Below are 15,757 nucleotides of genomic sequence, written 5' to 3'. Positions count from 1 at the left end.
TTGGTTCGGTCCAGTATGGTTTTATTTTTCTGAAAATCGGACAAAATCGGTCTGATTCCGATTTTTTTTTTTCTAAAACCAAATCGGACCAAACCGGATTAGTTCCTATATATTATAATTTTTTATATTGTATATAATTTTTATATATAATATATAATTATATATAAAATAGATTTATATTATATGATAAATTACTAATTAATATAAGATTAAATTTTAAAATCTTATATCACTATAGTCTATTATATTAATAGTTATACTAATATTATATCACTATATATTATCATATACTATAATATATCACTATATTATATATTATAATATATCACTATTATAGTATTATATACTATAATACTATAATATACTATTATATATATTATATAATATATAATATAGTATATTAAAATTGAAAAATCGGACTGGAATCGGTAAAATCGGAAGTACTGATTTAGGGGGTAACTTGTGAGTAATCGGTTTTTGAAAATATAAAATCGGTACATACCGATTCGATCTCAAATTTTGTCTGAATTCGAATCAAACCAGACCGATTATACTTTTAATAATAATGAATAGTAATGAGATGAGTTGAGATGATCTCAGCTCACCTTTCAATTCAAAATGTACATTAATGCATCAAACATGTTTTTTTATGTTAGACGAAGTTTAGGTATATCTCAAGGGCACTGCTACAAGGATCGAAAATGTGAATTTTTTTTGGGTTTTATTCACTTTTTGAAATTAGGTGTTTTGGTAAATTGGTTATAAAAATAATCTTTTATTCATACAAGTTTTTTTTTTTTTTATAAAAAAAAAATCCATTTTGGTCATTAGTCAAAATAGCATTTTCCATATCTTAAGCCTTAAGGAGGAGGAGAGTTAAATTCTACACCTATATTTAGAACCCGAGCCATGTTCGTTGTTAAGTAATCTTCTAACTATGACCGAAAGTAATGGCTGTATTTTAGAAAATTTCAGATCACGGTTTTATTTATATTTTAATAATTTTTTTTAAATTAATAATTTTTTTTTTATAAGGGAGTGGAGAGTTCGAATTCAGATTTTTTATTAAAAAAACTGAATTATATGTCATCAGATTTTTAAATTTTTAGTTATATTTTAATAATTAGATTAAAAATGAGAAGGAAAAAGAAGGATTGTTCTGTGGAAGTTAGTAAAAATATGGGGCACGAGGCCGTAGGAAAGTAGCCCATCACTATGGAATCATGGATGTATAATAATGCATAATAGCACTGCCATCCAAGATGAGTAGTCTTAATAATCCAGTGTCACTGTCAATGAGCGGTTTAAAAAGAACGACTATATAATTAATGTAATTAAGTTTGTGTTGGGATCTAAAAGACAGGCCCCACTCTAGAATTGCGAACCATGCATGCACCACCCACATCTTCTTTTCCATCCTTATCAATTGTTGCATGTAATCGTCACCCTTTCACAAATTAATAATCTGCGGTACTATTCTTTCATATGATCTTTGATTGATGAACATGGAACAAGAAAGACATTTTCCTTTCATCTTCTTTAATTAAATTTGTACCTTAATTAATGTGTACGTGCTTAAACTAATATTTAGTTTAATAATTTGACATCACGGCAAAAAATATTAAAGAGATGATAATGACTAGTATTTTTAAACAAATACAGAACAGGCGCCAACGACCTGTGACATGATGGTACAAGACTCACATATCTAAAATAGAGATGTTCTCTTCCAACGTATCAAAAATAAATAAATAAATAAAAAGCGATCAATTTATATTACAAGATCAATTTATATCATCCTTATAAATTAATGGTACTCTCGACACACTATCTTAAATATGTTGTTTGTAGCAAATATTTGAATGGTTAGGAATTAACTGGACTCTCACTCCGGTCGAGGATTATGGAGTACTGATTGTAGATATAAAAGTTTGGTTAGGACTAAGTGACTAAGTTGATAAGTTTGTACATGATTAGGTGACTAAAATAATAAAGTTTATCCTATCATTAAGTTGGTAATTTTGGATGAATGTAAATGTTGATCTGAAATCTGTTACTGCAGTGAAGAGTTATCCTGAAATGTCAGCATTATGTCTAGAGACGACTTTGTGACCGTCAACAAAGTCCTACTATAGATCAAATTCCTACTAGACTCATTACGTCAGCAGAGTCCTGCTGCAGATCAAACTCCTATCAGATTTGTTCTGTCAGCAGAATCCTATTGCAATTGGAATTGATTTTCAGATTGCTTATTTAAGGGATCCTATTAGTTATGATTAATAGAGATTCAAATTTGTATATTTTCTAGAGCACTTTCCAGTGCATATTTTGGTGTGAAAATTCATTATAGAATTTTCATACTGTTTCTCAGAGAGGGGCACTTGAGTTTTTTTATCTTTCTTTTTGAGTGCGTGCATACTCCGTATCGGAGTTGAGGTGATCGAGTTTAGTCACTGGAATTCTAGGAGAAAAGCTAATGTTTGAAGATTGTCAGAGATTTTAACTACTATTGCCGTAAAAGACAAACGAATCATTTGTCTGGTCAAGTAAGAGTGTCAATTGACAAAAGTTTTGTAATTAAGTTTTACTTGTAATTGATTTTCAAATAATAAAACTGATTTTTCTGGATTTGACTCTCCGTTGAGTTTTACCTTTAAAAAATTCTTTAAAGGATTTCTCTTCGATATTAATATTGGTGTTACGCATTTCGTTTATTTTATGTATTTGATGTTTGTCAAATTAATTATATGTTTGATAACTAATTAATTTATTGAGTGAATTAGTAAATATTTCTAGTGTGTTGTGTTACATGAATACTTAGATAATTTTACTGATGGTAGAATAAAGAAAAGCTCACGAGTTTTTTGCGACTACATTGTCAAAAAGGAGCATACACATAGAGTGGAGTTGTTATCAAGCAGTAGGAAAAATTGTGCAAGCTTGTCGTGTGTAGGAAGTATCTATCTCCTCCTAGGCGACTTTCCAAACGATAATGTTTAAGACATTTGTTGTCTCGAGGTTTACCAGTCCAATCTTTTTCGGCGAGGGATGTAATTGTGGGACCAGTAGTCTTATATAATGATCATTATTTGGATGTACGTATATTTGTGTATTATGCATTTTTTATTTATAATTAGGGATGAAATTTCATTCATACCCATTCAATGTATACTAGAAAAATCATTATCAATTTGATAATTGGTTATAGAAATAATAAATATTAAGACTTTAAAAAGAGTTCTTCAATATACCCTCCGAAGGAAGAAGGTCTAATGGCTCTCGGAGGGCAATCTGGCAGTTGAAGGTTCCGTGAAAATGTCTCTCAGCTGGGGAGCATGCAGAGATGCAATTCCCACCCTCTCTATTCTTTGCAAATAGAAAGTCACTCAAGATGGTTATGTTCAATATGTACAAAATTTCCTGAAACTGTGGGACATGATCTGTGAAATTGCTCAGCTTTCAAAGGATGTTTGGAATCAATGCATGCTGCGACAAAATTTAAAAGATGTCTATCCAGAGTGACTCCAGCTTTATGGAAATATGGAGGCAGTCAGATTAACGTTTGAATAAGGAAGAATCGAAGGAATTCTTAATTATGCGAGTTTGAATAGTGAGATGAGAATTTTTTATTTTAGATAAAAGTTTAAAATATTATTTTCTAATATTATTATTGTCTTGAGATTTAAAAAAGTTGAATTGAAATTTAAAAAAATTGAATTGTTTATTATATTTTATGTAGAAATTTTAAAAAAATTATAATGATAAAATGAGATAAGATGAGAATTTTATATCTCATCCCACTTGCCAAACCTGTAAAGGCAAGTGCAACACAAACTAGTAACTTATGGGAGAATCATGCTATAGGGATTTACTTAAGTGAACTAGGACCTGCTATTGACAAAACTTTGAGATAAAATTGGCATTGGGGTTTGTTGTGAAATGTTGTGCAAAACACACATACCAACGATGGTAAATCAAGTAAAACCAACACAATCAAGCATACGACGCACAATATACGTAATTTGGCAAATTGCCTACGTTCACAAAGTTGCAGAAATCTTCTTAACTAAAGGAGAGATTACAATCACTCAATCTTAACTCACACTCTCTAAGGCTTTTTGCTCTCTCACACAATATGCACTCACTAGACAATTGTTCTCTCTCAAAATATGCTTCAGGTCATACAAAACAAGTCTAATATGATATATTTATAGCAAATGGCATTGGAAACCCTAATCTGGCAAAATCTATGTACTTCGCTCGAGCTGCGTGTTGAGCGCGCTTTGAGCGAACAACCAAATCAACATTGCGTGGAGTGTCAAACGAGTGTCAAACGAATACTAGGGTTTGTGTCTCGCTCGAGCTCACTGTCGAGCAAGCCTCAAGCGAACTCTTGGACTTGAGCTTCGCTCGATCCCAGTGTCCAGCACATGTCGAGCAAACTTCGCTCAAGCACATTTTCAGAAAACTTCTTTTTCAACTCCAAAACCAGTCTCCACATACTCCCCAACAATCTCTCAGTCTCCACATGCCAGCCACTGTTTCCAGCCAAGCCCTATCATCTCTACAGCTCACAGCTTCCGTCTTCAAGCTAGAAGACGCACTGAAGTCAAGCTCGACTTCAGTCTTCCACGTTCATTGCCATTAGTAAGCACATCCATAGGGCGACTCACAACTCCCACTACACCAAGAGTATCCGGTGATATGAACCCGCGGGAAAGGAATCCCTTGAACCCACAGTCAATTTGAAAATACCCCAAGAAAGCCAAAATCAAGTCAATGGATGGAGAACCTAGACCCGATGAGAACTCGTTCCAAGAACCTAGATTATATTAAAATCTAGACCCGTTGAAGAACCCGTCTCAAGAACCCAGATTACAAAGGAGGAACGCCACAAAGGTTGTGATTTACCTTTGATAAGTTCAAAAGTTCAATTAAGAACAAGAGGAGTAAAACTCAACTCACAATGAATAAATTCATCAAATTTCATAAACTCCATAATCTGATTAGAATGAGGCTACATAGAGTATTTAAAACAAAACCTAATGAAACCCTAGATAAAATAAAACCCCATCTTCCAAAAATACCCCTGAGTGAACAGTACCGAGGCTACAGTAACCCTAACCCTAGTTCAATAAAATAATAACTTTCCCAACATACCCTTACATAGGCATAAACCCAATTATTTTAAGCAAATAAAATAGGTCCTTGAAATTAATTAAATAAGTTGAAAGCCTTCAAGTGTCCAAAGCCTATAACTCATGTTGTTGCCCTTTCCATAGCTTATGAAATGAATCAAAGCATAATCTTTATCGTTTAAGCCCTTGAACTTGTATTTGGCTCATCTGGAACTTGCAACATATCTTTAAGACTAGGCCCACCTTGGTTCCCATCATTCCCCCTCTCCTCAAAAGGATTCGACCTCGAATCTCCACCTGGATCAAAGGGAAAAATGTTAGTAACATTATCATTGATTTCATATGCATTGTCATTAATTTGTTCAAGAATTTGAGAACATCCATCCAAACTACTCCTATTGTCAACAGATAAAGACATTAAATCTAAAGGAGTAAATAGATTAAGTCTATAAATAATTTCAAAAGGAGAATATAAAGTGGTAGTATGCATGGTCCTGTTATATTCAAACTCTATAAATCTATCCACAACCATATAAATAGAATCTCTACTTCTTTCTTTCCTAGGTAGCCCCAAAACAGAGTCCATATATGCAAACTCATTGAAACGCAAATGATACTCCTGTAAACGTTCATGCAACAAGTCAATGTATGGCAAATGATACTCCCACAAACGTTCATGCAACATGTTAATGAATGACAAATGATACTTCCACAAACGTTCATGTAACACGTCAATGAAAGGCAAATGATACTCCCACAAACATTCATGTAACACATCGATGAATGACAATTGATACTTCCACAAACGTTCATGCAACATGCCATTGAAAGGCAAATGATATTCCCACAAATATTCATGCAACACGTCATTGAAAGGCAAATGATATTCCCACAAATGTTCATGCAACACAACAAAAGTCTTCCCTACACCAAGGTTACCCAACAAACCAGCATGTCTATCACACACAAAAAACTTATGCATAAAACTAGTAGGTACACAAAATCTAATATTTCTAAACAAGTACCAATCTAGTTTATAGAACTTACCAAAAGATGCTTTCTCACATGTCCCATACACACTAGCAAAGTCATCATCATTAGCATGCAATCCCTTATCATATTCAAATCTCAACAATTTTGCATCTAAAATGAAGACAAGGACATACCTTCTTGCTAAAGTATCAACCACAAAATTTTTCATACCTTGTGTGTATTTGAATACATGAGGAAAAGTCTGAACACAATCCTCCCGCTTAGCATGCATTCTAGTCAACAACTTACCTTGTCCCTTTAAATGTGTCAATGACTCATGTTTTTCCAAGAAAGGTCGGTTAGGAATTGTCGCACTTGGCACAAAATCAATGTAGTGCTCTATCTCCCTATTAGGTGGCAATCCACTAAATACACCACTTGAAAACACGACCTCATATCCCTGCAACAAAGAGACAACAATACTAGGCAAACATACGTCAAGTACGTTAGGATTAAGACTCGCCTTAGCATAAAAACTCGCTTTTCTCTTTGTTTTTCTCTCACTTTCTTCACACTCTCTTTTCTTTCCACTCTCTTTTTCTTTTTCACTCTCTTTTTCCCTTTCACACTCTTTTTTCTTTTCACTCTCTTTTTTTCTGTCACTCTCTTTTTCTTCATCTTTTTTTGTACTCTCGACCTCATAATTATTTTTCAACTCATTCTCTCTTTTGCTTGAGGTCTTAGTCTCACCCTCTTCTTTTTTCTCTCTCATTTTTCTCTCTTTCTCCATTTCGGTCTCACTATTTCTTTTCTTCTCAATCTCACATTCACTCTTGCTTTTCAGCTCAATCTCACTTTCACTTTCACTCTCACCTTCACTCTTGCTTTTCAGCTCATTCTCACTTTCACTCTTCCTTGTTTGCTCAATCTCCTTTTCACTTTTTCTTTTTTGATCACTCTCACTTTTACTCTTTCTTTTTTTATCACTCTCATTTTCACTCTTTCTGTTTTGAGCAACCTTACATTTCAGCTTCAATTGATCCCCATGGACCTGTTTTGGAGTTAAAGGAGCAAGTTTGATTGTTTTTCCATCTTTTTCAAAACTGTACATGTTCCTTAACCCATCATGGATCACCTTCCTATCATACTGCCATGTCTTTCCCAACAAAATATGACTAGCATGCATAGGCACTACATCACAAAGCACCATATCTTGGTATTTCCCAATTGAAAAAGAAACTAGCACTTGCTTATTTACCCTAACCTCCGCACAATCACTCAACCAGTGCAACATGTATGGTCTAGGGTGTTTCAAGGTACGTAAATTCAATTTCTCAACTAAAGTAGTGCTAGCCAAATTAATACAACTCCTCAAATCAATGATCATACTACATACCTTGTTGTTGATGTGGCATCTAGTATGAAAAATATTCTCACTCTTCTGCTCTATATCATCCATCTTAATTTTTGTATTGAGTGCATGCCTGGTAACAAGAGAATCACCATACTCTTCATTCTCATACCCATTTTCAACACTAAACTCGGGACGCCTCCTATCTCTCCTGCCATGAAGATTTCTAATTACCACATCTTGATGATCCATCCTATCCCTCACTTCACCCAACACTAAGTTCAACTTCTCAAACTGTTGTTGCATGACTTGCAACACAAAGGATGTGTTATCTACCATCTCCTTTGGTGATGAGTCACTCCTATGAGACATCATAATGTGCTGCACAAAAAGAATGTTAGTGAAAAACCTCACACACTCCCTTACGTGTTTACACTCAAATAATGACACTCCACTCGTGTGTAACTCTGAATTGGCTTTTTACTCGATAATAATCTCACACTCTCTTGCCTTTTACCTCAAGAGTTTTCCCACTCAAGTTCATTAAGAACTAGTTGAACTAAATCAAGACAATACAACCTTGTATTATCCCAACTAGTAATTAGATCCAGGAAACAAGAACAAGAGAAACATGAAGGAATAAAAATGACACGAGAATCAATGAAGTTATACGAATGAAAGACTAACAATAAGACAATATACCAACTTGAGTGATGTATGCAGCAACCCCTTTGATCATAAGGTTTAATCAACAAATTTCTTTCTTTCTCTTTGTTGTAACTATGTAACAACTTTGAATATGCTACCTTCTCTTTTCTTCATCCCCTTCTTTTTTTTTTCGTTTTTTTTTTTCGAATTTTGTTTTCTTTTTTTTTTCGAATTTTGTTTTCTTTCCTTTTCCTTTCCTTTCTTTTCTTTTCTTTTCCTTTCTTTTCTTTTCTCTAATTCATCCACAAACAGCAATATTCAATTGTGAAAACCAACCAATTGAATTCAAACACACAAGCATGGACAATGAAGTAGAAGAGAATCAATGGAACGACACTCCAAGCAATTGACAAACTTAGAGATGCAGGAAACCCTAGAATTTTGAAACCCTAGTTGATGCAAATTTCAGCCAAACCCAAAACCCTAAGAATTTTGGCAGCCTACTTTTTGTTTCTATTTTTTTTTTTTTAGCAACCCTAGAACAATGAAGCCCTAGAATTAAATTTAAGGATGCTAGAATTAAAAGATAGAATCAGACCTGATTGGAAACCTTGCTCTGAATACCAAATGATATGAACCCGCGGGAAAGGAATCCCTTGAACCCACAGTCAATTTGAAAATCCCCAAGAAAGCCAAAATCAAGTCAATGGATGGAGAACCTAGACCCGATGAGAACTCGTTTCAAGAACCTAGATTATATTAAAATCTAGACCCGTTGAAGAACCCGTCTCAAGAACCCAGATTACAAAGGAGGAACGCCACAAAGGTTGTGATTTACCTTTGATAAGTTCAAAAGTTCAATTAAGAACAAGAGGAGTAAAACTCAACTCACAATGAATAAATTCATCAAATTTCATAAACTTCATAATCTGATTAGAATGAGGCTACATAGAGTATTTAAAGCAAAACCTAATGAAACCCTAGATAAAATAAAACCCCATCTTCCAAAAATACCCCTGAGTGAACAGTACCGAGGCTACAGTAACCCTAACCCTAGTTCAATAAAATAATAACTTTCCCAACATACCCTTACATAGGCATAAACCCAATTATTTTAAGCAAATAAAATAGGTCCTTGAAATTAATTAAATAAGTTGAAAGCCTTCAAGTGTCCAAAGCCTATAACTCATGTTGTTGCCCTTTCCATAGCTTATGAAATGAATCAAAGCATAATCTTTATCGTTTAAGCCCTTGAACTTGTATTTGGCTCATCTGGAACTTGCAACATATCTTTAAGACTAGGCCCACCTTGGTTCCCATCATCCGGTCTCCAACCAATCTTGGCAACCTTAGCCAACTTTCCCAGGGTTTCATGAGGAACAAAAAAGTTGACTCCCTCTGACTTCCTCACATGTTTCGTGCGATCAAGCCTACCTTTTTGCACTCTTGTATTTCCCTGCACATGACTGGACCTGATGTTAAATACAAAGAGTTAGATCTCTTATTATACGCTAAGTCTAGTGCACCCTTAGTGATCTTCCAACCTCCTCTAGAGAACGCTACTATAAAACCGTTGTCATCAAGCTATCCCACAGAGATAAGGTTTTTCTTTAGATCTGGAATATGTCTGACTTGCTATAAAGTCCACACACTCCTGTTTGGAAGTGTGATGTGTACATCACCAACACCCACTACATCGAGTGCCTCTCCATCAGCTGCATACATCTTTTCAAAATCACCAACAACATAATTCTACATTATTTCTTGATGTGAGGTGCTATGGAATGAAGACTCTGAATCCAACACCCAATTATCAATCAGATTGTGCACTGCAAGAAGTAAGGCATCATGAATTTCTTTTGCCACTACGTTCACAGCATCATCCTCAACACTTTCTTGATTCCTGTAGTTTCTCTTGATGTGGCCTGGCTTGCCACAACTCTAGCAAGTGATCTGCTACCCAGATCTAGTCTTGCTCTTCCCTCTGCTCTTGGAGTTTGACCTGTCATATCCTCTACTCCAATTGTTAACAATCAGGGTTGATCTAGAACCTGAGGAGTCACCCGAGTCTCTCTTGCATACCTCTTCAGCAAGGACCATGTTACGTATGTCGTCATAGTTCAGTTTTTTCTTGCCGACTGAACTACTCACATCCATCCTCATGACCTTCCAACTATATGGCAACGATGCCAACAAAATTAATGCTCTAATCTCATCATCAAGTGTTGGGCTACAAACATATCTTTCGACATCTTCAGATTGAATAATTTCTTCATCAAGTGCACTTAATTGTTCACAGATGACTTTTCATACATACCTGAAAACGTCGGCATGAGATCCACTGTGGTTCTCTCCTTACTGACATTGTGTGTCACTGTTCTGGACAAGGTCAGCCGAACAAGCCCTAGAACCTGTCGAACTAACGGGGTCCACTTAGCATCATTCATGCTCTCCGGCTTCTTTCCCAACAGTGGAAGGTGGAGCCCCTTTCCATAGAGATAATCCTCGATCTGCATCTTCCAGTACCTAAAATCAATGTGGTCAAACTTCTTGATCCCAGATACGATCACTTTATCTCCAGCCATCATTCTCCTTTAGATCTGACCTTGGCTCTTAATACCAGTTGTTGTGAAATATTGTGCAAAACACATACCAACGATGACAAATAAAGTAAAAGAAACACAATTAAGCACATGACACACAATATATGTGATTCGACAAATTGCCTACGTCCACAGAGGTGCAGAAATCTTATTAACCAGATGAGATTACAATCACTCAATCTCAACTCATACTCTCTAGGGTTTTTGCTCTCTCACACAATATGCACTCACTAGACAATTGTTCTCTCTCAAACTATGCTTCAGGTCTTACAAAACAAGTCTAATATGATATATTTATAGCAAACGACACTAGAAACTCTAATTTGGCAAAATCTGTGTACTTCGTTCTAGCGGCATGTCGAGCGCGGCTCGAGCAAACGACCAAATTAACATTGGCTCGAGCGGGTTGTCGAGCGGGTGTCGAGTGAACACTAGAGTTTGTATCTTGCTCGAGCTCACTGTCGAGCGGGCCTCGAGCAAACTCTCGAACTTGAGCTTTGCTCGAGCCCAGTGTCAAGCGCATGTCGGGCGAACTTCACTCGAGCGTCCTGTCGAGCGAACACATTTTTCAGCTCCAAGACCAGTCTCTACATAGGCACCCTACAAGCAACTCGAGCCCTTAAAGCTGAAGCTCACTTAGCATAAACCTATACAGTGATAATGGCTTCAAAATTTTGTCAAGATCTTGGATTTAAACATATTTTGCTTTAGGCTGATGCTTTATAGGTATTGAATTCCCTTAAGAAGGATATGAGGGATTGGAACCGAACTAGACTAGTGATAGAGGAAATGATATGAACCCGCGGGAAAGGAATCCCTTGAACCCACAGTCAATTTGAAAACTTCCCAAGAAAGCCAAAATCAAGTCTATGGATGGAGAATCTAGACCCGATGAGAACTCGTTTCAAGAACCTAGATTATATTAAAATCTAGACCCATTGAAGAACCCGTCTCAAGAACCCAAATTACAAAGGAGGAACGCCACAAAGGTTGTGATTTACCTTTGATAAGTTCAAAAGTTCAATTAAGAACAAGAGGAGTAAAACTCAACTCACAATGAATAAATTCATCAAATTTCATAAACTTCATCTTCCAAAAATACCCCTGAGTGAACAGTACCGCGGCTACAGTACGGCGCTACAGTAACTCGGCTACATTAACCCTAACCCTAGTTCAATAAAATAATAATTTTCCCAACATACCCTTACATAGGCATAAACCCAATTATTCTAAGCAAATAAAATAGGTCCTTGAAATTAATTAAATAAGTTGAAAGCCTTCAAGTGTCCAAAGCCTATAAGTCATGTTGTTGCCCTTTCCATAGCTTATGAAATGAATCAAAGCATAATCTTTATCGTTTAAGCCCTTGAACTTGTATTTGGCTCATCTGGAACTTGAACATATCTTTAAGACTAGACCCACCTTGGTTCCCATCATTCCCCCTCTCCTCAAAAGGATTCGACCTCGAATCTCCACCTGGATCAAAGGGAAAAATGTTAGTAACATTATCATTGATTTCATATGCATTGTCATTAATTTGTTCAAGAATTTGAGAACATCCATCCAAACTACTCCTGTTGTCAACAGATAAAGACATTAAATCTAAAGGAGTAAATAGATTAAGTCTATAAACAATTTCAAAAGGAGAATATAAAGTGGTAGTATGCATGGTCCTGTTATATGCAAACTCTATAAATCCATCCATAACCATAAAAATAGAATTTCTACTCCTTTCTTTCCTAGGCAGCCCCAAAACAAAGTCCATAGATATGTCTACACATGACTCACTAGGAATAGGTAAGGGCGTATGCAACCCATGTGGCAAAAGTATAAATTTGGCCTTTCTGCATGTAATGCACCTGCCACAAATACAATTGACATCTCTCTTCATCTTAGACCAACATAAATGTTCATACAAAATGTCTAATATTTTCTTGACACCAGAATGACTACTCCAAATATATGCAAACTCAATGAAGGGCAAATGATAGTCCCACAAACGTTCATGCAACACATCAATGAATGGCAATTGATACTTCCACAAATGTTCATGCAACACGTCATTGAAAGGCAAATGATATTCCCACAAACGTTCATGCAACACAACAAAAGTCTTCCTTACACCATGGTTACCCAACAAACCACCATGTCCATCGCACACAAGCAACTTACATATAAAACTAGTAGGTACATAAAATCTATTCTTTATAAACAAGTACCAATCTAGTTTATAGAACTTACCAAACGATGCATTCTCACATGTTCCATATACAATAGCAAAGTCATCATCATTAGCATGCAATTCCTTATTATATTCAAGTTTCAACAATTTTGTATCTAAACTGAAGATAAGTACATACCTTCTTGCTAAAGCATCAACCATAAAAGTTTCCATACCTTGTGTGTATTTGAATACATTAGCAAAAGTCTCAATAGAATCCTCCCGCTTAGCACGCATTATGGTCAACAACTTACCTTCTCCCTTTAAGTGTGTCAATGACTCATGTTCTTCCAAGAAAGGTCGGTTAGGAATTGTTGCACCTGGCACAAAATCAATGTAGTGCTCTATCTCCCTAATGGGTGGCAATCCACTAAATACACCACTTGGAAACACGACCTCATATCCCTGCAACAAAGAGACAACAATACTAGGCAAACATACGTCAAGTTCGTTAGGATTAAGACTTGCCTTAGCATAAAAACTCACTTTTCTCTTTGTTTTTCTCTCACTTTCTTCACACTCTCTTTTCTTTCCACTCTCTTTTTCTTTTTCACTCTCTTTTTCCCTTTCACACTCTTTTTTCTTTTCACTCTCTTTTTTTCTATCACTCTCTTTTTCTTCATCTTTTTTTGTACTCTCGACCTCATAATTATTTTTCAACTCATTCTCTCTTTTGCTTGAGGTCTTAGTCTCACCCTCTTCTTTTTTCTCTCTCATTTTTCTCTCTTTCTCCATTTCGGTCTCACTATTTCTTTTCTTCTCAATCTCACATTCACTCTTGCTTTTCAGCTCAATCTCACTTTCACTTTCACTCTCACCTTCACTCTTGCTTTTCAGCTCATTCTCACTTTCACTCTTCCTTGTTTGCTCAATCTCCTTTTCACTTTTTCTTTTTTGATCACTCTCACTTTTACTCTTTCTGTTTTGAGCAACCTTACATTTCAGCTTCAATTGATCCCCATGGACCTGTTTTGGAGTTAAAGGAGCAAGTTTGATTGTTTTTCCATCTTTTTCAAAACTGTACATGTTCCTTAACCCATCATGGATCACCTTCCTATCATACTGCCATGGCTTTCCCAACAAAATATGACTAGCATGCATAGGCACTACATCACAAAGCACCATATCCTGGTATTTCCCAATTGAAAAAGAAACTAGCACTTGCTTATTTACCCTAACCTCCCCACAATCACTCAACCAGTGCAACATGTATGGTCTAGGGTGTTTCAAGGTACGTAAATTCAATTTCTCAACTAAAGTAGTGCTAGCTAAATTAATACAACTCCTCAAATCAATGATCATACTACATACCTTGTTGTTGATGTGGCATCTAGTATGAAAAATATTCTCACTCTTCTACTCTATATCATCCATCTTAATTTTTGTATTGAGTGCATGCCTAGTAACAAGAGAATCACCATACTCTTCATTCTCATACCCATTTTCAACACTAAACTCGGGACGCCTTCTATCTCTCCTGCCATGAAGATTTCTAATTACCACATCTTGATGATCCATCCTATCCCTCACTTCACCCAATACTAAGTTCAACTTCTCAAACTGTTGTTGCATGACTTGCAACACAAAGGATGTGTTATCTACCATCTCCTTTGGTGATGAGTCACTCCTATGAGACATCATAATGTGCTGCACAAAAAGAATGTTAGTGAAAAACCTCACACACTCCCTTACGTGTTTACACTCAAATAATGACACTCCACTCGTGTGTAACTCTGAATTGGCTTTTTACTCGATAATAATCTCACACTCTCTTGCCTTTTACCTCAAGAGTTTTCCCACTCAAGTTCATTAAGAACTAGTTGAACTAAATCAAGACAATACAACCTTGTATTATCCCAACTAGTAATTAGATCCAGGAAACAAGAACAAGAGAAATATGAAGGAATAAAAATGACATGAGAATCAATGAAGTTATACGAATGAAAGAGTAAGAATAAGACAAGATACCAACTTGAGTGATGTATGCAGCAGCCCCTTTGATCATAAGGTTTAAATCAACAAATTTCTTTCTTTCTCTTTGTTGTAACTATGTAGCAACTTTGAATATGCTACCTTCTCTTTTCTTCATCTTCTTCTTTTTTTTTTTTTGGAATTTTCTTTTCTTTTCTTTTCCTTTCCTTTCTTTTCTTTTCTTTTCTTTTCCTTTCCTTTCTTTTCTTTTTTTCTCTAATTCATCCACAAACAACAATATTCAATTGTGAAAACCAACCAATTGAATTCAAACACACAAACATGGACAATGAAATAGAAGAGAATCAATGGAATGACACTCCAAGCAATTGACAAACTTAGAGATGCAGGAAACCCTAGAATTTTGAAACCCTAGGTGATGCAAATTTCAGCCAAACCCTAAATCCTAAGAATTTTGGCAGCCTACTTTTTGTTTCAATTTTTTTTTTGGCAACCCTAGAATAATGAAGCCCTAGAATTAAATTTAAGGATGCTAAAATTAAAAGATTGAATCAGACCTGATTGGAAACCTTGCTCTGAATACCAAATGATATGAACCCGCGGGAAAGGAATCCCTTGAACCCACAGTCAATTTGAAAACTTCCCAAGAAAGCCAAAATCAAGTCTATGGATGGAGAATCTAGACCCGATGAGAACTCGTTTCAAGAACCTAGATTATATTAAAATCTAGACCCATTGAAGAACCCGTCTCAAGAACCCAAATTACAAAGGAGGAACGCCACAAAGGTTGTGATTTACCTTTGATAAGTTCAAAAGTTCAATTAAGAACAAGAGGAGTAAAACTCAACTCACAATGAATAAATTCATCAAATTTCATAAACTTCATCTTTCA

This window comes from Juglans regia, chromosome 9 (assembly GCF_001411555.2).
Source record: "Juglans regia cultivar Chandler chromosome 9, Walnut 2.0, whole genome shotgun sequence".
Lineage (NCBI taxonomy): Eukaryota > Viridiplantae > Streptophyta > Magnoliopsida > Fagales > Juglandaceae > Juglans > Juglans regia.
The sequence above is the reverse complement of the archived record's forward strand: the minus strand, read 5'-3'. Positions refer to the sequence as shown.